Source organism: Chrysemys picta, chromosome 7 (genome assembly GCF_011386835.1).
Source record: "Chrysemys picta bellii isolate R12L10 chromosome 7, ASM1138683v2, whole genome shotgun sequence".
NCBI classification, from domain to species: domain Eukaryota; kingdom Metazoa; phylum Chordata; order Testudines; family Emydidae; genus Chrysemys; species Chrysemys picta.
Window position 1 is genome coordinate 57,939,547 of NC_088797.1, and position 23,560 is coordinate 57,963,106.

At 46.4% G+C, this 23,560-nt stretch overlaps 2 protein-coding genes across 3 annotated transcripts in view; one reads left to right on the forward strand and one right to left on the reverse strand.

Annotated features, from left to right (window-relative positions):
* Positions 1 to 9,851, reverse strand: part of GBF1 (golgi brefeldin A resistant guanine nucleotide exchange factor 1) — a 193,941-nt gene extending 184,090 nt beyond the window's left edge. Inside the window, exon 1 of the mRNA XM_065551565.1 lies at positions 9,743 to 9,851. The gene's annotated coding sequence lies outside the window, so the exon portion shown is untranslated. The remainder of the gene's footprint in view (positions 1 to 9,742) is intronic.
* PITX3 (paired like homeodomain 3) overlaps positions 5,986 to 23,560 on the forward strand; it is a 39,331-nt gene continuing 21,756 nt past the window's right edge. Inside the window, exon 1 of one of the 2 annotated variants that reach the window (XM_005285531.4) lies at positions 5,986 to 6,335. The gene's annotated coding sequence lies outside the window, so the exon portion shown is untranslated. The remainder of the gene's footprint in view (positions 6,336 to 23,560) is intronic. The other variant, XM_065551575.1, reaches the window with a different exon arrangement.

Consider the following 23,560-nt stretch of genomic DNA (forward strand, 5'->3'; position numbering starts at 1 on the left):
TGGCTAGAAGTTTCCAAACAGTAAAAGCTAGCTTGAGCTTCCAGGATCATGGGGTTAGGGCCTGGAAATCCCTGATATCCCCTCACTCTTGGAGATGGAAGGAGCAGAGTTCAGGTGCATATGATACTCTGTCCTGTAAGGTGCAAAGCTGTTATTTATAGAAGCTTGTCATGGAACCTGAAACTGAGCCAGCCAGGAACCTCCCACATGCACCCAAATGCATCTCAATGTGTTGATAAAGAGCAAACATTGCAACGTGCTTTGCATTGTTGGGAGACAAAAACATTAATATGATACGGCACCACAACTGTCTGGCTAAAAGAAAGTTCACACACAATACAGCACTGCATTACCCACACTGAAGAGCCTTCAGATGCAACCCAAGCATTGCACTCTCCTGATCTGACATCATGCTGATACGGTAACACAGCATCTGGACAGGCAAGTTCTTCAGATCAGATCAGCACCACGCTACCACGACCAAGTGAGCACAGTAACAATAACCTGGTACTGCCCTGCCTGGACCAAGGAACACTGACATGACACTGTATCACTCTACTCAAACCTGTGAGCATGCACGTGGCACTGCTCCCTCAGACCAGAGTTTGCAGATGTAAGAGCAACACACAGCCATGGACAGGCCCATTGTTTTAAGGGTGTCCCTTGAATTTTAAAGGTATTACACTTGGTTCTTATAAAGCAGTGTTATTAAATCAAGGCAAAGAGGATAAGAATATGCATGAATGCTTCTGACTCCTATTACCACCACATCTGGGTTCTATTCCCAGAACAATGATGCTGCCTCTGAATGACTTCTCTGCTGTATGTTCTCCTTAAACCAACAAGAAGCTTATAGAAAGTCAACCCCAGGGACAGCAAACTCACTGAATATAGCAAGCCTAGAACTTGCCCAGCAATCTAATTAATTCAGTCATTGCCCCTGGACCTGATCTCACCTTAGACAGCTGAACTGCTGATCCATGACACTGACTCCATGAAGAGCTTCAGGAGAGGTAGGCCATGTGATTCTACAAAGCAGCCCACCGTCGCTGCTCTTCAGCATGGAGGTGCAGTCTACGGACACTGTATGCTCCAAACTGCCAGGCCTCTGCTTTGATCAAACTGGAGAATTCCAGGCTGTCTCCATAGGGCACATCTCTACTGTTAAATGACTGACAGCTGCTATAGTGGCCCTCATTTGGACCAAGTGTGCCCCCAGCCCTGCTCTCTTGCTTACTTCATCCTGCTCCAAATCAATATAGGCCTCATCCATGAATTTGTTAGCAATGTTTACTAGACCCAAGATTTGCAGCCAGCCATCTCTGTTATTGCAGCCTGCATTGCTGGACAGAACCAGCTTTGCAAGTTCCATTACCCTTGGCAAATAAGCAAATACCCACCCCTGCCAGCCCACAGTCACCCATACAAAGAGTTACTGAATATTCTGCTGCCTCAGTTGGCTGCTATACTGCTTGTATGGAAGAGCCGGCCCTGCTGATAGATATTTACACATGGTCAAGATATGACTCAACAGGGCACTATTTAGAGCTGCCACTTTATTTTGCCATTCAGGATGAGCTATGCACAGATCTTTGTCAGAAGAGCAGTGGAGAGGACCATGATGACTAACCAGATGGAGGGTTTGAATTGTGTATAGTACAGACTATAGACTACAGTATACACTATATGTATAGTCATTTAGTCAGGTTTCACTTTTTAGCAATTCTAATCTGAATTGACACCAAGGGGGAATCACTCCTTTTCTGTCCAAAGGAGGACTAACACCGGACAATGTCTTAGCTCAGGGAACCAATGGACACTATACAACATGTTCAGGCTGTAGCCTGTGAGAAGTGTGCACACGTTCCCAAGCTACAAGGAAGATAGCTGTCCTCGATGCAATATGCTACATGCAATAAGGAAGTGATATGAGCAGCAACTTCATCATGCGGCTATCACTGGGAACACTGTGCCCAGAAAAGCCATTCCTCAATAAACACTAGCTACACAGAATGAATGAAAAGTATTGGGCTCATGGACACGTGCCACAGAAACACTATGACATGGTATAGTTTGGGATATCTTGAACTTGAACCCGTAACCTTCCCTTGAAAATTGTTAAGATATCCTCAAGGGAAAGTCGCACACTTTCGTAAGGGGTCAAGAGGTAGCTAGCAAGAAGGCAGCAAGACAGACTTTTATCCAAGGTACTCATATAGCACCAACCCTTGTAGCATCTAGAAATTAACTGAATCCACACAACCTTATTCTAAGGAGGAGAGCAAGCAACATCTGAAGCCTATTTCTGAAATATGTGAATGTTCAATTATTGAATATGATGGTAGCCTGTCTGTTGAGCCCCAAGGGCTTCCTTCCAGGCTTTTCCTCCGTCCCAGAGTCTTATTTGGGTACAGTAAGAGGGATGCTGTACTGAGAAGGATGCACTCACCTTTTCAGGGGCAGTTACTATTCAATAAAAAAATGATCACACTTGGGGGAAAAGAAGTTTTGTTTAGGTCCAGAATCACTTCCTTCCCTTTGTTCTCTGTGCATTTAATCTCTCTGCTGAGAAGGGAGCTACTTCCACTGTGGTTTTAGTTTGCTTTTGTTTTTACTGTGTTTGTGTAAAGTAATAGCATCTGTCTCCTGATCTCAGGTGAATCCCTGGTCTTCCTCTCTGGCAGTGAACTGTAGGAAGACAAGATGATAGCTAAGAAGTCTTGGCACAAAGCAGCAACAGCTGCTACTACAGGGTATTTTCAAATCAATGGCTAAAAACAGACCATGCTAAATCCCAGAGAGACTATTAGAGGGTGAGCCCTGCAGTACCTGGGAATTTGGCCCAGTTAAAGATTTCCTAGCTCAGGTCAGGATCATTTAGTCCAGCAGTTCCAAAATTATGGTCCATGGGACACTTGCTATTAACTAGCCGTTAACATGGTGCTGGTTCTTGTTTCCAGCAGCTAAAATTAAACAGATGAAAAATAATTTTGTTTCCTTATTACTTTTCAATATAAGCAGTTACTGTAGCTGCTTCAGAGATGTTACACAGTTAGAAATAGTGACTGTGATTGTGAAGAGGCACACACAAGACAGTCTCCACTAAGAATGTGGTCTACCCCACATGAGCCCCTGATCTAGCCCATCTCCTTGCACCAGTACAGAAAACAGATCCCCAAGAGGAGGGGATGTGCAATGCATCAGTTATCCAAACCATGGTCATTTCCAGGGTGTTCTCTCCAACTCAAAACCTTATGTTCAAATTTCAGTTGCCCCAGGACATTTGTATAACTGATGCTGTACTATCTCCAATACTGTGATAATGGAACTACACTTGCCCATCCCATGACTGAGACAAGTCTATATAAATATACCTCCTAGAACTGGAAGGGACCCTGAAAGGTTATTGAGTCTAGCCCCCTGCCTTCACTGGCAGGACCAAGTACTAGTTTTGCCCCAGATCCCTAAGTGGCCCCCTCAAGGATTAAACTCACAACCCTGGGTTTAGCAGGTCAATGCTCAAACCACTGAGCTATCCCTCGCCCAATAAAAAAACGATTGCTCTTTGTGAGGGGAAAGACTAGGTTCAGTTTGCTACCCTGTCCCTCGAAGTTCTCATTTGGAATTCTACAGAGGGCAAACACGTTGAACCAAATTCTGTAGTCTTTGCACAGGCATAGGTCCCATGGAGGGCTATAAACATTTTGCCCAGGTAAGAAAGGACTTCAAGATTTGACCCTTCAAGAACTAAAAGAGAAAGATGAGATCCAAGCTCTGCTAGCTGAATCGCATGACAGACAAATCCTTTCCTAAATCAGATAAACCAAAACATGTCTCCAAAGGAGCATTTATGTCTACACATTTATATCACGTTCAGCACAACAGTACCTGAGCATCATATAGTTTGTACACCTGCCAGATGGCATCTTCAGAATCCAGAAAAAGGTTGAGTCACAAAACACCCTCTGTCTAAAGAGCAAATATGTTTTCACTGAATTATATGCAATCAGATGTTAGGTGGAAGAGATCTACTAAATCTAGTTAGTCCCTCTGCCAGTGCAGGATTTTCCCTGTGGATCAGGTTTTATAAAATGTAGAGCTAAACCAAATTCATCTCTGTTATGACTACTGACTTCAGAATGAATGTGGCCCCAAGTCTGGTCATATAGTGGTAATAACATGCCAAAGACACATGCCAAAAAAAATTCAAATTATTGCATTTTAAGAAGAAAGAAAAAACACAGCAGCTTCCAGTGATAGTCAATATTGTGATAAGAAATTAATTTTTTACTATCCAGCACTGTGTGTTGGATAAACATGTGTGTTCATATTACTGAACTTAATCCATAAAGCCTAAATCCTTACAACCTGCTTGTTGTAATATGCCTGCTTTTGGCACATTCATCTTTCCATACTTATCCATATGTCATGTTATGCATTTAACAGGCTCTCTAAATACAGCTCGTAAATCACAGAGAGTTAAATTTACTCCCCACAACATTACTTCCTAATCTCTAAAACATATCAGGGTGAGAGCTAGAGGGTGACCTTTGGCATCATAAATCTCAGGAAAGGCTGACATGGAAGTGACCTCAAGAAATGCTGAATACAGAAATAGGTATTCCCCCATCCAGTGCCAGAAACACCTTCCACTGGTAAACCCCTTCCATGCAGTAGTCTGCAGGAAAGGGGAGACACCCTAGGTTGGAACATGCCAGCTAAAATGCCAGTCCTGCACACACTTGCACACATGCTTAGTCTGTGCATTTGCGAGTCCCAATTAAGTCCATGGCACTATTTATGGGCCTAAAATTAAGCACCAGATGTGTGCAAGTATTTGCAGAATTGGGGCTTAACGCTGTACAAAGACATCAGGACAGGACATGAAGACAACATGCGTTCAGCTAGGGGCCAGGGTCCTGCACCACCATGCAGAAAATGGAAGTTTTGCAGTTTACTTCAATAGGAGACAAACTGGACTGTAAAACTGCCAGGGATATTTAGGCTGGCAGACTGAAACTGAATTAGAAAATATCACATATATTCTAGGGTTAGTCACCCTAGCTTTGGAGAAAATGCCATGTACTGACAGTGCAAGTTATTACTATGTTGACTTCCACTTTGGCCCTTTATTACAAGCATTCCACCAGTATGATCAACCACTTGTTTGATATGTTAAATTTTCCCTAAACAACCGTGGTGTGGTGGCTCCATCTGTGAAGCAGGGAAGATGCACAATACAGCTGCAAAAGTAGAGACGCTTTCCCTCCTAGATCTCAAAATACTTTGCAAAATCTTATTGAAGTGAGCAAGCCTCTAAGAAGGATTTTAGAGAAACCAAACTTTAAATGCTAAACTATAGAAAGAAATCATTATAAATTGGATGGTGCAGCAGAGCAGTTAACAGGATCAAACCATGGCTGAGAAGGAGACTTATTTCCTACATTTCTTACAAAGTAAGCTGAGATTTATATCTGAACCCAAGGAATACAATCCATCCTGTCTTTCCATGGTGTTTATAAAAAACACCATTGCCACGTATCTAATATTCCCAAAGACCGTATCCCCATGCAGGTCTCCAACAGGATAAAAGATGCCGGCATCTCTGCAAAATCAGCTGGTTGACCATTCTCGCCTTCCCCAGGGACAGTGCAACTGGAGGGAAGCCTCTGCATTCGGGCACGTGGTGGAAGCCCTGTGCCCACTGGGTGGGAGCAGCCGAAGGTTTGGGAACGAGAGGAAGGAACAGCCCTTGAATAGGGGGCTAAGAGGCGGGGACCAGCCAGCTGAGGCCTGGGTAATCAGCAGGCTCCCGAGCTCTGCATCCCGAAGACTGCGCAGCAACTCCCCTACCACTCGCTTCGCGCAGCTCTTGTGGGCGGGGATAGAGGGAGACGGGGCGGAGCCTAACCACCCCAGCGGGCAATTAGATGGGCGGACCTCTGGATGCAAATCAGCGGCCTGTGATTGGGTCCCTGCTGATGGGGGCGGTGCCTGAGGGTTCACAGCTGGACAGGGCCGGTGCCTGCGCTGGGGCGCGCAGCTGGAAATAGGGCGGGCTGAGCGCGCAGAGCCGGGGAGCAGCTGGCTGGGGGCGCCTGCTGCCTTCCATAAAGTGAATGGCCACAGTGAATGGGAGTCAGTCGACAGGAATCCGCCTCCTCCTCGTTTCTCTCCATGAGTCACAGGCTAACAGAGCGCAGAGTGCCCAGCAGCAAGCCAGGGGGACTTACCGTCTGACAGGCGCGGAGGAGCCCGGGCGCTGGGGCGGGGGCAAACTTCCCTCCTTTATCCAGGATTAAGGCTACCCAGCAGCACCAGCATCTGGAACCGCTGTAAGTGCTCCCCCGCCACTTATCGCCGCGACGCCTTGCTGCGGCATGCAGCTCTTCGGGCCCGCTTTCCCCGTTAAAACTCAGGCGTCAGCTCCCTGCAACTTCTGCAAAGCTGCCCTCGCGTCCCGCAGAAAGAGCACCTACGGGAACTGATTAACGGAGAGGTGTCTGTCCGTCCTTCGCGTCCCATGGCACTGCCAGGTAGCCAGCTCTACCACGGGCGCAGTCCTGCAGTCCTTCTGCACCCCTAACTCCCCCGCGGCCTCCCCTGTTGTGGGGACACTTACGTGGGTCAGCAGGAAAAGGCAGGATCGGGCCCTGAAAATCCGGTTTTGGAAAACAGACGGGCATGCTATTCACCGGGCTTTCTTAGCCGGGCTGGTAGCAGGGCGCAGCGCCTTCAGCATGGAGGCCTGCGGGAAGCTGGGCTAAGCCAAGCGACCCTTTTCCGAAGGTCTAGACTATTTTGGTCTGTTTATGTTGCTCCGTTTCTACAGCCTAGATCTCCTCCAGTCCAGCCAGGCTTTACTTCCTAGGGCACTAGCTCGGGACACCCGGCCGCCGTTTCTAAACTTAGTCATTTTCCACTTAGCCCAGAGAGAGGGGCAGAGCTGTTTAACTTAGCTGGGGTTTCGCTGTAAATAATGCCATTCCGGGCTGCTAACTCAGCTGGTGGCAGAGTCCAGGGGCGAGGGTTTGGGGGAGCAGAGGCGGGGAGCCACCGCCTGGGAAGAGGAAAGCAGCCCGACGGCTTTTGGACAGCTGGATAAATGATATTTATGTAACGAACTAGCTCCTGTTTACAGCAAAGCGACCTCCCTGCAGTTCCCAGCTCTGAGGGGAGGGAGGGCTGGGCAGTTCTCCTGCACCCCCTCGCATGGGTGCTGCACCCTTGCATACCTAGCCACAGAGTCACCCCCCCTCAATTGCCCCCCCCCCATTATTTCTGCGGAATCCGGCTACTGAGATGAAGTTGCCACCGCTCCCTTGCTTTAACTAAAATCTAGAGAGCAGGGAACGAATCCAGCCCCGAGCAGCGGTCGGCATGGTTTCCTTTAACATTAAAATGTCCCAAGTAAAGAGCGAGTCCTAAGGCCTGCGTTCCCCGGCCGAAATGCGGGCACTGAAACAGGATTTCAATCCTATTTCGCTGCGCATTTCGATACCGACAACAGCGGCTACAACAACTCCTCGCCCGGCGCGTCCACCTTCTCCACATCCAATTATTACACATTTCCCCACGCCACGTTTTCATTCGCCTCACATTTAAACATCAAGATTTGACATGAACTGAAATCGCCACCAAAGACCTCTTAAAGAGACCTTCCGTTAAAAAAACCCGTATTATAATGTGTGCATTAGCAACGAGGAATATTTGTAATGGACAGGAATAAAATTGCTATGTAATATCAAATTTTACATCGTATAAAATTTTACGCTAAATATGCACGATTTACTAGTGCTAAGTTACGTAAATGTACACACTATATATAGTACCAATCATTTAATTTTAGTAAAGTGTTTTGATTTACTTTGTACAATACAGATGAGTAAATAGCGTGTATACAGAACAAATCATATCAATTCTAGTATAAAATACAAAGTAAATATTGTGTGTATATTAGTTGTCTATATTCTACTAACAAGGAAATCGTGTGTATATAATATAGTATCAATTCTAGTATAAAATAATTAAATCCTGTGTATTAGGTGTTTGTATTCTACTAATCACAAGAAAACAGTGTATAATATAGTATGAATTATAGTGTACAATAGTAAATAATTGTGTGTATATTAGTCTAACAACAGGGACATAGTATGTATATAATATAGCAATAAATAGCGTGTTTCTCTGTACACTATTGACTACCCGCAATAATCGAAAGCGATAGAAATTTTTCCAGACCCAAGTTAATTTCCATTCAACGAATATTTGGTAGAATCCTGCAGCGTGGCCTCTGCTTTAAATGTTTATTATCCAGTTCGGAGCGCACCCACGCGAACCTGTCCGTTCCTCGCAATTCTCTCTCTAGATTCATGCCCACAAACCGAGCAGGTATAAGCCCAGAGCTCGCCCAGCACTTTCACGGCGAAGAAAAGCATTTGCACCGGGCCAGATTCTAGCAGGCCAAATCACAAGCAGATACTATATTTGCATCCGATTGTACGGAGTGACTCTAATGGGTGGCCTTCTAGAGTTGTGTATATAGTTACTTTAGGGTGACCCTCTAAGAGAGTGTCAGGCCCCCCTACCCCATCGCTGGGGAGGGGGGCTCTCCCTCCATTGCAGCTGCTGGACCGGGGTCCCCAGGGGCTGGCTGCGAGAAGCGCTGTCCTGTTTCGGAGCTTTGCTCACGGGGGTTGGGGGCTGCAGATGCCTTCCCCCGTGTCACACCCACCAGCCCTGTGCGCCTTCTCTGCAGAACAGGCGGGCGGAGCAGAAGGGGAACCCGGCACCCCAGACCTGTTCTGTAACTCCGCGGGGGTCCCAGAAACTAGCGTCTCTCCGAGCCGAACAGCCGGCGGGAATAAAACAGCCCATGCACCACTAAGGAGAACTGACTTCCGCCAGGGCCGGGCCCTCCCTGCCTGTGGGTCTCCCGGTCTCGGGCATCTGGCTCATCCTCCGGGCCCTGGAGGTACCAGTGCCTCCCCATCTGCCTCCTCAAGTCAGGAGGAGCCTGGGAAGAGCAGTGGTTTTTTCCCGGGCCAGGCCCTGCCTCTGGCTGGGGGTGCGGTGGGGAAGGGTGTTCAGGGTGAGGAAGGAGCAGACTAGTGGGACCCTGACCCGGCCCTACAGAGAATGCAGCCTGCCCCCCCCCCTTGCACGCAACCCGGGGGGGGGGGAACTGGAAGCCCCCTCCTAGCAGTCCCAACCGGGGCAGGGCACCGCGGCTCCTTCGTTCAAGCCTCCACTGAAAGGAGCCGAGGCGCTGGTGGCAACGGAGCTGCGGCCTGTCCTGGCCACCCGGCTCCAGCCATTGCTCGGCGGCTTGATGCACCTAGTAGCCCGCTGGCCGGTGGGTTCGGCGCCCAGGTCCGCAGGCGGGGGGGGGGGGCTCCGATTGAGGCGGAGCAGCCGGGCCCCTGGGGCTCTGCAGGATGCGGAGCGCGGGGCTCTAGCCGCAGGGAAAGTGCCAGGCCCTGTCTAAGGCAGTCCCGAGACGGGGTGAGCCCCGCAGGGACAGCGGGGAGGGTTGGCCGGGCCCCTGGCTGCAGCCCAGAGCCCGTCCTCTGGCTGCGGGCTCTTTCCCGGGCGGGGCCGCATGCACGAGAGCTGCCCAGTGCTACCCGCAGCCTCTGCCAGGGCCCCGGCCGGGGAAACTGGGACGCCCCCCGTCCCCGGCAAACTCCGTCTTTATAAGCAGCCACTTACCAGCTGGAAGGGCTCAGGGTAAGGGACCCACCTGCCGTCCGCTCTGTGCTGCCGAGCAGGTTCCAGCCCGCTGGATCGGGGCCTCTCCTGCAGCCAACTTCTCCCCCCGGGAAGAGCGCGCCCCGGGGCAGCCTGCTAGGAGGCAGCGATCCCGGCCTGGATTCTCCCTTAGGCCGCGGTGGAAGTCAGCGGGGCCGGTCGCTGGAAGCAGCATTTGCCCCGTGAAACCCTGGGCCAAGGGGAGTCGGAGAAGAGAGGCAGAAATATCAGGGATGGGCCTGATCCGGCTGGCGGGGAGCAAGTAATACAAGCCCAGCTGGCTGCAGCTAGGGGGTGAAATTTACCCCACCTGCATGTACCATGCACTGAGGTTCTGCCCCAGTCCCACCAGCCTTTGCTTTATTGCCTAGGGCTGGTCCCTGCAGCCCCCTAGCCAGAGGATCTGTCTGTCTGCACCGCTCTAGCCTCCGGCCCCAGCATAGACTGGGGCCACTGGGAGGCTACTTTCACAGGTTTGGGGTTACAGTTTGGGGACCTTTCTCAAATTTTCAACAATGTTACTGTGAAAATTCCACCACTTTCTAGCCAGCTCTTTGTTACTGTTAAACACAGCTTTTGATTTTCTTGGGCAAGCCTAGAGCTAACCCCCAGTGGGTGTAATTGGTTTTTGTGCATGGGGATAACCTCAAACTCTTGCAAGACCACTGCTCTGGTTAGTATACCTCTGTTCACAGCTAAATATCAGACCAGACATCTAGCTGGAGGAGAGCTAGAGAGGTTACATTACATGAGGCATATGCTGAAGCTCAAGGATTTGAGTTTAGCAGAGGCCACTTGAGCCTAGTTCTCCATCTGCCAAAGGCCTTGTCCACACCCAAGTTGCACAATCGAACTAAATGGGTTTAGATACATAGTGTCACATTGGCACCTCCCCCCAAAAGGCGGTACCCTTAAACCCCCTTGCAGGCCTTCTATCAATTTAGCTTAAACTGGCATAATTAAAGCAGTGCAAAGACCAAACCCCACCGTGTATGGGGAGGAATGGATAGCTTTGTTGTTAATCTCTTGGAGGAGGTAGCTCATAGGTTCCTTTGGTATGGACCATCCCAAAACATGTAGTGCATTCCTCTATAGACCATGCCCTCAGAGAAGGTCAAGATTTCAGTGTCTTCATTAAATTCCCTGATCTAGATTAAAGGAGACAGCTGCTGAGATGAAGCCAGACCCTCTCCTGGCAGAGGGTAGCTGGTACTGAGGGTGCTAGAGATACCCTTAGTAATGCTCATTTGCAGCTCCTTTAGCACTCCCTGTGTGGGAAAAGTGCTGGGCTGAGTGGCTAGCCAACTGAAATCTATTTATCCACAGAACAGGTACAGCTGGCGGGAGGGGAGTCATCAGAACAACTTATCCACACGCTGTCCTGCCAAACCTCCACTATGACCAGGAGGACCCACACTGACGGTGCAGAGGGGAGTTGTGCCTTCATAACATGCTGAATCCTTGGCATCTGTCCGCTGTGATATGCTAAGAAGGGGGACAAATGGTATAAACTGGTGGTGACGTGTGGTTGTGTTGGACACGTGCCCGCTAGGAACTGGCCCCACGTACTGAGGCCCCCAAACCCCTGTCAGATAGTTACAGCTTGTGGATATGTCGAACGTGGGGTAAATTTGAATAAGTGACAAGGCCCTGATTTCTATTTGCAATTGCCTGAGCCATCCCTAACCCTCCTAAAAAAAGAAGGGCCCAGATCCTCAAAGATATTTGGGTGCCTTCACAGCAGGGCAGAGTTGGGCACCTACGTACCTTTGAGGGTCTGAGACAGATAACAGTTTCCCCTGCCTTTCACAAAGGAGACCTTTGAGGAAACGCAGTCCAGACGCTCCACATTCTTCATTCAGAGCCCATTTAAATTTTCATATCTGAGTTGTATTCCTCTTTAGAGCCAGTATCTTTTCCTCTGGCAGAGAAATAGTTACAATGCTCCTTTAATATATAGTCTTTCTCTAGAGGATAATGCAGGTAATCAATAGCTCTAAAAGCTCTGAATGGATTGCAGCTGGATCAGTTAATATTCCCTGCGTGCAATCAGAAACAATATGAGGAAATGCTCCTCTGTCTGTGAATAGCGTCCCAAAAATTTATGATAGAGGGGTGAACCTGAGTACAGAGACTCTGCCAAAAAGAAAGAGCGAGGAACCAGAAATAGGAGATCTGGCCCAGAGGATGGGATGAATATGGGATCTGACTCCCACAGAAAGGATGTGACCCAGAATGTGAACCCTGGCTTGCAGGGACAGGAGATGAGCACAAAAGGTGAATCTGGCCTATTAGACTAGGTGAATGAGGGCTGGAGCTCTGGTTCGGGAATGGGGCATTATGGTGGTTCTGCAGACCTGGTCTAGGGAAATGGTCGTGAATGCAAGAGGAGACTTGAACTATAAGGTAGCCTAGAAAAAAATGGAGTGTAACTGGGTTGGGGTGGGGGCTCAATTATTTCCTCCCTTTTTTAAAGAGGAAGATAAATGCTGTTAGTTATTTAGGGCCTGATTCTAAAAGGTACTGAGCACCCTGCACATCTGTTGAGCTTGCTGAGAGCATGCAGCACCTGGCAGGAGTGAGCCTCCTATTTGGAATCGGTGCAGAGAGGGGACCAGGAGCAGAAATTTTGTGCAGCATTCTGGCACGCCATTCATCTGCTCATGCTCCATGTTTACAAATTGGAATCAAAGTTAATGCCAAGGCTATTCAGAAAGACACTCCTGTCAACACATTGCTGAAATTAGTTGATTTTCTAGAAGACTAGAAAAGAGGATTCTGATGACACCAGGCTGCCGTTTGATTTCCCCTTTTCCTATTTGTGCTCCCCCTCCCCGGCACCCTTGCCCTCCCTCCCATTTCACCTCTGAATATTAATGCCTCTGGCAGATTGGATAATAATGTGACTGGGAATTGAATGAAGCTGTTATTAGCTGCTGGACTCCTTGATGTATTTAAGGGAGCCCCATGTCTGTTACTGAAGGATCAATAGTCTGAGGGCCAAGAGAGAGGCTGGGGGTGTGTATGGGGCAACATGGCTCTTCTCTGGCAGAGTTGTCTGAAATCAACATCTCAGTCTAACCTAAGGGAAAGCCTCCAGCAAGAGGATGATATGATTTAGCCAGAGCAGAGAATTCCTGTTATATCTCCATATACAGAGCTGTCATTTTGCAGTATGTACAGTAATTAAATATTTAAACGTTGCCTTTCTGTAGGGAAATAGATCAGCTCTTTAGCATTAGAGAGCTACTGAGAAATGATCCTGTTACTGATAGATTTAAAAAGCTTGTATGGGGATCACCATTTGTAAAATGAGGATAAAGGTACTGACCACCTTTGTAAAGTGCTTTGAGCTCTACTGGTGAAAAGTGTTTAGATGAGATATTAATTATTATGGGAAGTCTTCCCCCCTCTCTCACAACTGGGTCAGTCAGGACTTTCATTCAGTTTATTTCCCTACATATTTACACAAAAATGCCCAATCCTGCACTTATGAACCCAGGGGTAGCTTTGCCACTAGTTTCAGTGGGAACAGGATTGGGCCCATACACTTTTAATTGGCTCTTAGGTGCCTTTCCTTTAATAACACTTCTTAGTATTTTGTAGCACTTCATCAGTAGCTCTCAAAGCACTTTACAAGGGAGGTGGGTATCATTATCCCCCTTCTGCAGATGGGGAAACTGAAGCACAGAACAGTGAAATGTCTTGCTCAAGGTCACCCAGCAGGCCAGTGGTGGAACTGGAAGTAGAACCCATGTCTCCTGAGACCCACTCTGGTGCACTGTCCACCATCTCTGAATGCTCTGCAAGCAATTATATTTCACAGACTGTCTGTGAAGCAAGCAAGTGGTGTTATCCCCATTTTACAGCTGGAGGAGCAGGCAGAGACAGTAAGGGTACATCTACACTGTAAACTGCCCCCCAGCAGCAGTGAATCTCAGAGCCCAGGTCAATTGATTCAGGCCAGAGCCTGGGCTCTATCACCTGGCGATGAAGCTGGGTCTTGGAGCCTGGGCTCCAGCCCCAGCGGAAATGTCTACACTGCTGTTTTTAGCCCGGTAGTGCACCCAAATCCCTTTACCCAGGCTCTGAGACTCGCTGATGCGTTTTTTTGTTTTTGCAGTGTAGATGTATCCACAGCCGTTAATTTCTAGTGCCCAATGTCACAGTTTGGGCCGGATTTTGCCATGATGCCAAGCACTCCACAGCTCCCATTGCCTTCGACTGGAATTGCGGGGCCTTGCCAGTTAAGACTATTGGGCCCTCGATGTCTCAGACTGGCCCCTAAAATCAGTGGCTATTTGAGACATCCTGAATTAAAGGGACACCGATTTAAAAAATGCCATTTGTCTGAAATAATGTTCCGATGCTTAAGATTCCAGTAACTGAAAAATTGGAGAAACATCTCTGTTTTAGTTTGTTTGTTCTATGCATTCAGTAGCGCTTTGTATGCTCTGTTTCATCGTTTCCCCACATAGGCCCTGAGCCTCCAAACTGTTCCATACAGGCAGTCCCCTGCATCCATTTGCTGCCACTCAGGTCAATGGGGCTTCCCACTAGTGCTGCTTGCTAGATCGGGGCCACAGTCAGTCTGCTTCCTCTCACTGGTTGGGCCTATCACCCAGCGAAAGGGGACTGAAATATGAAAATAGGAAAGTGTGATTGTTAAATCAAATGAGCCAGCATAGGACCAGAAATTACTTTTAACTTAAATTTTTTAAAATCACATTTCTAATTAAAGGTACCCCTGATGTCTGCACGCCATCTTTATCTATCCCCGCTGCATCAGGGAGGGACATAACATATTTTGTAACAAGTCTTTTTTAGTGATCCTTAAATATATGGTGGTGCTAAATGACAGAAGTGATCCTTGTATAGAATATATGGTCATAGGGGAGAATGGAGATTCAGCCACCTGGTTTTGTGAATTTAAAGAATTTGTCAATTTAAAAATTTTATTTTAAACACATTTATTTACCCATTTTTTACTAAAAAGACCACAGATTAGAACACTTTTAAAATGCTTTATTTATTTTTAGCCATTTTTTTTCTGTTTGTTTCTGAGTTCGGACAAGGAAAATCACATGAAATTAATTTCCCCTTTGTTCCATTAGTTTCGTTTTGGGGTTTTCAATGCCGCTACGTTTGGTCTGCAGATACTACAGGGACATTTGCATTTGTTTAATTTGCTGTTAAAATAAATTCCTGGCTCGTTTCTGTGGGGGTCTGAGGTTTTGTATAAGGTTGGCTTCGATCCTGGTGCAACTGAAGTTAATAGCAAAATGTCCGTTTTACAAAACCTAAATGTTGGACCAAATTTGAATCAACACCTTCAGTTTAAGTTTGATTCACAGGGCTATATAATACTCCTGAGCTGTGTACAGAATCCACGCTAAGGTCAAAGGAAATTTTAGGTGTAAGATAAAGGGTCGTATATACACTTTCATGTCAAGTTTAAAAGGGTTCTGTGGATTAATTTTTTGTTGGTGGGTTTAAATGACGGTATTAAAAAAAAAAAAAGCCTCTGCCTCCTATTCAGGACGCTCAGTGTATTGGCTCAGATGTCTGTTAACACTAGAACAAACTGGGGATTATGCACCCCCACCAGTGAATGCAGGGTACAAATCCTTAGGAATCTGTACTCAGTGCACTAAGTTGTGTGTTACATTAGATGGTAAGCAATTACACGTTTTGATTTTGATAAGGCCAAGATATTTCTCAGTGCAACCATTTTAATTCCAGCAGTAGGAGGAATCATTGAATTGTTTAACTAATGTGGACATAACCAAAACTTCCCATTTGCTAGTTTATTTAGCTGTTTTGAAAAGATTTTCCTAGGGACAATAATTGTATGCAAATTAATTATAGTCCTGTTCCTGTTTTTCTTACGCACCCAAAATTCCACACCTTACATTGCTTCCCACATTTCAGCCTTGGATGTGACAGAGACTCAAAATGAAGAACAAAAAAAATTATTCTAGAATCTCACCATCTTGATTATTAATTTGCAACAGTAAGCAAGAGGAACACTGCGTTTGTGTGTGGAATGTAGTTAGCTTTGGGATTGTAATCAAGGACATTTGAGGGTGTGCTGCACAGGGAGTTCAGAACCTGGGATTGGGCCCTATATTGATATATTTTGTTGTGATAGGTGCTCACTAGTTATTGATAGATTTTAATTATCCCCTCTCTTCCCCGCTATTTATAAACACACATCAATTATCTTTTAGCACATTTACAATGCAAAATATCAGCTAGCCCATGGACCCAATCGTGCAAACCTTCTGTGCACTGATTTGCCAAGCGGGAGGGCTGTTCATGGAGGAATTGCAGGATCAGCTAACAAGGAAGCTCCTCCCCACTACAAACAGTAACCCCCCCCACACACACACACACTGCCCCCCTCAAACAATGACTGCATAAACAAATTGACCTTCAGGGAATGTTGCAAGGTCCATAAACTCCAGCTTTGTCAGACTGAGGAGTTGGGGAAGCAAGTTCTAGCATAGATCACAGAGATGCAGTCTCCTGAGTCATACCAATCTAGGGACTGTCAGCTGGAGTGTCCCCTTTTCTTCTGTATATTGTGCTCTGAGATCATCGGCTTATTTTATTGTCAGGTGATCTGTGCTGCGTAATGGATTTATTGCTCCCCCCCCTTTTTTTAATAGCTTGGGGAAAAAAACACCTCGGGAAATCTTGTTGCCAGACGCAGTTAACACTAAACCCCCCCAGTGCTGTGGGTTTGCACTTTAAGACCATACACCTCCTTCAAAGCAAACCACCCTCTTGTGCAATCTTGCAATAACCAATGCAGCCGGTCTTTGGGGAGGCGGGCACATAAGGGTATCAAACTCCACTGGCATTTTCAATATTCTCACTTCAAGACACTGCTGCCCACTCCACTCCACTCCACACTGATTTTGAAAAAAAATGTCAGCTCAGCCCCAAACCAAAATTCCACTGGACTGTGTTGGTCTTTGTTGATGTTCATCACAAAATAAATGCTTATGTAAGTTACAATCCCCTCTGTCTCTTTCTCTCAAAATGCTGGCAGATTGTAAAATAGATCAGCTCTGCGGCAGTCACTCCACCGAAGCTAGGTATAGGTAGAGTGCATTACATCCAAATTAAGTGGCTCATTGTTTCTTACCTTTGGTGCTGTGCATCATTCTTATTTCTCTTGATTAGGGGCTGCCTTAAGCTGGTTTACTAATTGTAAGGCCCCTTTATGTCTTTAGCAATGTCTGAGTCATATACTGCCTTCCATCTGCATACAAAGCTTATTGACATCAGCTGAAGTTGCATGGCTGGACGGATTCTATACTAAGGGCTTGACTACAGTTTTGGTACCACTATCAGTTGGTTGAGAAACTCAGTTTACAGGCATAAGCTATACTGATTTAAGCACCTTTATAGCAGAATGGATGCAGTTACACTAAGAATTGGCCTGGTTTGATTATTTCAGGATAAAAAAAAAATCACACCAAAATAGTGTATTAGTCCTAAAAAAACCCCAAACCTGTTTAGTCCAGGCCTAAATCTTCAAAGCCAGTATCTGGCCCTAAATCTTCATTCCATGAGTGGAAGAGACAGTTCTTGTGTGTTTCATTCAGTTGAGTATAGAATGTTGATCTTAGGTTGTCAGAGAAAGGGCTTGAACAGGTGGTGTTTGGCTCTCATTTCTCTGCATGGTTCTGTGTGCAATTTTCATTTCTGACTGTTGCCTCCACCTCAACCAGGGTGTCAGAGTTCATTGTACATTTTTAGCTTCAGCATTGCAGTTTCTACCATGTAGATGTAGGCCTGGTCCCAAGGCTGTACATGTGAGTAACATCTTTGAAATCAATCGGAATATGCCTATGAGGGAGGGCTGCAGGATCAGATGAGGCATCAGTGAATAGAGATCCATACTATAGGTATGTACAGATTAGACAAACACTGAATCTCTCTCCATTTTACCAGGTCATTTGTTTAAGTCTCAAGTTTTTTTTCAGACAGAATTTCTAGGTAAATGAGCTTCAACCCCACCCCCACCAAAATGAGTGTGATTATTTTTTCTTGAAAACTTTTCTGTAGCACCTATTGCCTTATGCCATGTCTATGCTAGGAGTGTTTTGGCAGTATAGAGATACCAAGATACTATATCGGCAAAGTGCTCCTAGTGTGGACATAGCTTATATCAGTGAAAATACGCTTTTTCCAGTATAGTTTATGCCTGCCCCCCACCAGCGCATTTTGCTGGTATAAACATATCCATACTAAGAGTTTTTGTAAGCACCGCTTTGTTGGTCTGTGGTCACACCTCTTTACATCCCTGCAACAAGCTATGCTGGCAAAAGTTTGTAGCATAGATCTGGCCTAAGTATGCACGTACCACACAGGAAAGTTTTCTGGCATAGCAAGACCTATAGTGGGCTTTGCAGATTCTTAAAAGTCTACAGCAAAATATAACATTAGGTGTGGAAAGAAGCAGGGAGGCCAAGTTTCTGGTTGCTGCTTAGTAACTACTTTACAATGTGTAAGGAATAAAACCTACATTTCCTGGTTTGGTTGACCAGTTGGTCAACCTTCTTGATACCTTCCCTTGATACCTTTTAACAGCAGAATTAAAGAGTATAAAGATTCCTATGATCATATTACTTTGCAAACTGCTTTGGGATATCCCAACTAAGGAACATGCTGTATTCCAGTTCTATTCTGCTCTGCCCTCTCGATTAAGAGATTATTTTAGACCCAATACAATTTCACTTCAATGGAGGTGTGAATGTCCCTCGGGACACCAGATACATCACGGTTTCAGGGGAAGCATATAAAACACCATTCCATCCCTTTTGGGGTGGATGCTTATTATGTATGGGACTCTAAGTCACAGTTCTTCCCTTGGGGCACACAATACAGACCATCAAATAAGCATAAAGGACATTTAATTCCATCCTAATTCTTTGCCCTGGACACACTGACATGAAGCTGTCAATCCTTGGGATGTTTCCACTGTAATCATTACAATCCACCACATGTCACCAGTGATTTATTAAAACTCTTGTCCTGGACCAAGGGTTAAATGATCACCCTCCTCCCCAGTGGCATGCACATTACTGGGGCAAGAAGTAAAAGCATAGCCCATCCTTTGAGCTGCCTACAGCACCGGCACTCTCTATTCAACAATGCATTAGGCAATGTCTGATAATTACGTGCATTTCCCTGCTACCTCTTATCTGAGGACCTGGAAGCACAAAAATGCAGCACCCCTGGTAGGTCAGGATGATTAGCACCATTTTAGAGACAGGAAATGGAGGCCCAGAAGAGTTGAAAGAAGAACAGGAGTACTTAAAGGATGCATATGCATCCGAAGAAGTGGGCTGTAGTCCACGAAAGCTTATGCTCTAATAAATTTGTTAGTCTCTAAGGTGCCACAAGTACTCCTGTTCTTCTTTTTGCGGATACAGACTAACACGGCTGCTACTCTGAAACCTGTCAGAAGAGTTGAGCGACTCACCAACTCAGTGACAGCACTCCTGAATCCCAGGCCAAGTGATCAGAGAGCTTCCACTGGAGACTAGGGCGACATCCGTGAGTCGAACGTGGCTGGAAAATCAGCTTGTACTTCTGTCTCCTGAAGGCTGGGAGTTCCCTTTGCCAGGGCTTAATGTGGCGCTTTCCCAGCGACGCTCATAGTGACAAACCAGTGTTACAGAAATATCTGCACGTGCGAGGGAGACACTTGTCCAGCCATATAAACAGGCAGTTAAAAAAAACCCAACCACCAAACCTAAGGCAACAAACATCCAGGGGCCCGAGGGCTTTGGCAGGGGGAAAAGTGTCCCAAGGCCAACAGATGTGTCATCTCCCAGCGTGCCCGAGTTTGGGGTTAGAGCCCACCGGCAGTTGGGAGTGCAAGAGCCAAACCAAGAAAAAGGGCTTATTATAAACTGACTCAGCCTGAGCTGAGGGATGGGGAACCATTTCATCCTGAGTGCGCCTGCACACGCTGCTCAGCCAGTCCAGCACTACACACAGCCGCAAGGCTGTAGAGGACGGCAGATTACTCTCCTGTCCTGTAATGGATTTGTACTCTGAGTAACTGGTTTGCTGCTGCTGTTTATCTTCTGGTGATTAATGGGCTGCCTCAGTTCCTGTTGCCATTCCATTAAGATCAAAAACGTAGGGGAGTTACACTGAGCGGTTTTGCAGCAGAAGATTCTGTTCTGTCCTTAGTCTTATTCCTGCAGTCCTGACAAAATTGGGAGCTAAGACCCAGCAAGGAGGCCGTGACCCCTCTGTCCCTGCCCTCCTTTTTTTAGCTGGAGCATCACTATAAAGACACTGCAGCTGAAACATCTTTGAATGAGTTTTTGTGCTGGATTATCCTGCTCACATGTGTTTCTGGGCCTGGGGTGCAATGGCACTTTAAATCCAGGGCCACTGAGCACCACATGCCTGGCTGGCCTACCCCCAAGCCTCTGAACTCCCTGAATCTGGATCCCTGAGTGCTCCTCCTGGATCAGGCAGGCAGGAACCTCGGTTCCCCTTCACACCCTCTGCCTATTCCCCTGTGACGAGCCGGAACAGGAAGGCGGAGCTGTTCTACCATAGGCCGGTCTCTCTCAGGGACCAAAGTGAAGAGAAACACATTGTCCTCATGAAACTGCAATTAAATAAACCTCAGAATGTTTATCGTGGCTAAAAATAAACCTGCCCACAGGAGGGGGTGAACAGGAGTGCAAGGGGAATAGGGACTTGTAGGAGAGAGAGGGAAATTAATCAACTAAATTCCATCAGGAGAAGAGCCTTTTCCAGCCGCCTGATATCTTGGCTTGATGGAGCAGCGGAAGAGAGGGTCTTTCCTTAGGAGATCCAATGTAATAATTCAATTGCACCTTAATCTCAGATGACAACTAGAGGTGGGCTCTTCTCCTCTGCCAGTTTATATTATGACATTTAGAGACTGTTTTTCAGCCTGAAGGTGGATCCTAAGAGGTTATTGAGACAGCATAGCGAGCCAGTACTGAAATATCGCCACTCTGGGGGTGAGCCACAGCACCTACCTCATAGCACCAAGCAACCAGATAGACAACCTTGTATCTTTAAGTTACTAGTCCAAGTCTGCCCAGCGTTGTCATGTGAAAAGGTTTTTGCTATCTGATGGTAGTTAAGTAGGGTTGCTAGATAGCAACTGTGAAAAAACGGGACGGGGGTGGGGGGGTAATAGGCGCCTATATAAGAAAAAGTCCCAAAAAACAGGACTGTCCACTTAAAAACAGGACATCTTGTCACCCTATAGTCAAGGGACGTACATGCCATGAGTTTGGCAGTCTCGAGCAGTTCTCAGTGGACAGCTGTCTACACTACATAAACCACCATTGGCTTCCATGTCAGCTGCTAGATTTCAGTCAAGAAGTCATGGTGCATTTGCCATGGTGTGACCGAGTATCACTAGAATTAGGAAAGAGAAGCCATATTTTTTAAACAAATAGGGCTTGGTCTCTATTTGTTTGCTAGGGAGGGGAGCCCTTAGAGAAGAATGAATGCTCCTCTTTCCCACCCAGGCTAGGTTAGTTTTTCCTCAATACCTGAAAAGGGGGTAAAATGTGAAGGCTGAAAAGAATAATGCTTGCCAGGAAACTAGAGAGCACATGGTACACAACAAATATACTCCTCTCCCAGAGTGGGAGAAGGAAGGCCTGCCCTTCCACTGCCTCGTAAAGCACACTGGGAAAGGAAGGGGAAGAGTCTGAAGGCCTCTGCAATGGAGGCATTTCTCTAGTATTTGAAAGAACAGGAGCAGGTGCTGCCAAAAGGCCTCTAGGAGAGGAAAACCTGGGGTGTGGATGGGTAGCAATTTGAAGGAAAAAGCCTCTTGTGTATATATTTAGGAATCTGTGTCTCTGAGCCCTATGGCTCACTTGGCTATACGTAAGTAGCTGTGTCTGTTAGAGCATTTGAAGATCTAGGATGTCTGTTATACTTTCTATTCTTATTTATCCTACTGCTGCTCTAATGGGTAGGGTGTCTTGACCCATCCGTAGGTGCTGGAACTAGGGATGCTGCTGCAGCCCTGGCTTGAAATAAGTAATAACAACCCAAAAACATGGTTTCCCCCTAAAGCACCCCCATTGTAAAAATTGTTCCAGTACTGACCCATCTCTTGATAGTGACACAGACTGATCATTCTCTTCTCACCACCTTCCACAGCCTGGTAGAGGCACAGTGGTGAAGGTGTTGCCTGCTCTTGTGATTATACTGTGAGGTTTGTGATACTATTTTTCTTAAAGGCCCAGCTCCTGGAGTCATGTAACAACATGAGAACCTTAGCTTTCCTTTTGAAGAAGTAAGCTTTTTGTCGTGGAGAGACGCTTGTAACTATAAGAAGAGTGTACCCCAAAGGCTCCAAAAGCACAGGCAACACACAAACCCCCAACTTTTTTAAACCAGTCTTATGAGTCAGGCCCCATTATGAATGCTTGTGGGGTGGCAATACTGGAACAGTGCGTGAAGAACACCTGCCATTGTCCATGTTGTACCAGTCTTAGGCTGCTTGAGAACTTTTGTCTTCAGGACTGTCATGCCATCACCTTGCCCCAGTACTAGAGTCAAACAAACAAACAAACAAACAGCGTGCACGAACTCTGCATAATACCTTGGGGAAGGGACTGAAGCTTATCCAATGAAAACACTGCAAGGAAACATATATTTGCTCTCTGCTCTGTAAGGACTACAGCACCAGTCACTCTGAGCGAGCCTGGCTTTCATATTACTACTACAGTAGCTACCCTTAAAACTGTGGTTCTTGAACTTTGCCATGCTAGACCCCCTCTCATTTAGCAATAGGGGCATGTTAGAGTGGTCATGACTCCCAAGGTTGAGAATTCATGCTTTAAAATTTACATTACCTTTACGATAGAGATATATTTCAAATGTGACCATGTGGTAACTGAGCAAAAGCTGACTTCAATGGTAAAATCTTTCCCTAAGGACATAAATCACAAGGTAAAAATCCAGCAATGCTGTAGCGTTGCTTGGATATTTATGTAAGTCTATGGTCTTGAAATAGTGGCTATGTCTACTCTCTACCAGTTGCCTGAGATGATCTTGGGGAAGCTGTATCAATGTAAATGCTTATGTTGTGCCACTTGCACCATCACAGATCCTTTCCGCAGCATAACGGGGTGGACAGATACTCCCAGGTGCTTGCTTACCTGCAGTCTGTCCTGTGGTGGAGTTTCAGTGGTCTGAAAGACTGAGACCTTTCACTGTCTTCCCTATATGAGAGGGGGGAAATTCACCCATCTCTTAAACTCCACTAAGCTTCAAAGAAATCTAACCACTATCTTTAAAGACAGTTCTAGCTAAATGGTTTCTAACCTGATTCAGTAATAGATGGAATCAAACTTTGTTGAAACCACTTTTAAAAACAGGTTCTAGTTTAGTTCTCTATCTAGTTAAAAGCATTTTTAACATGGTTTAAACAGATTATGCTGTGTCCACACTGCTGGTTTAAGCTTGTTTATACTGTCAGCCTGGAGCAGTTTAAAAATGAATGTGTTTTTTGAACCATGGGGATTGGATTCTCTGTTTTACACCTGGGCATCACTTACAGCCGGGCAAAGTGGCTGTAAAATGCTCCTGTTCTGGTCTGCTAGTGTTTCCATCCCAGTTGGCACAGATGTAAATGATGCCACAAGATGCAAGACAGGAGAGAATGAGGCCCCTATGCAAATAGGACCCTACATAGGATGAAAATGTCCTTTAGCTGCAGACAGGCAGGAGTCTGAATTCCTCCTTAAATCTGGTCCAGTGCAGAGTCAAG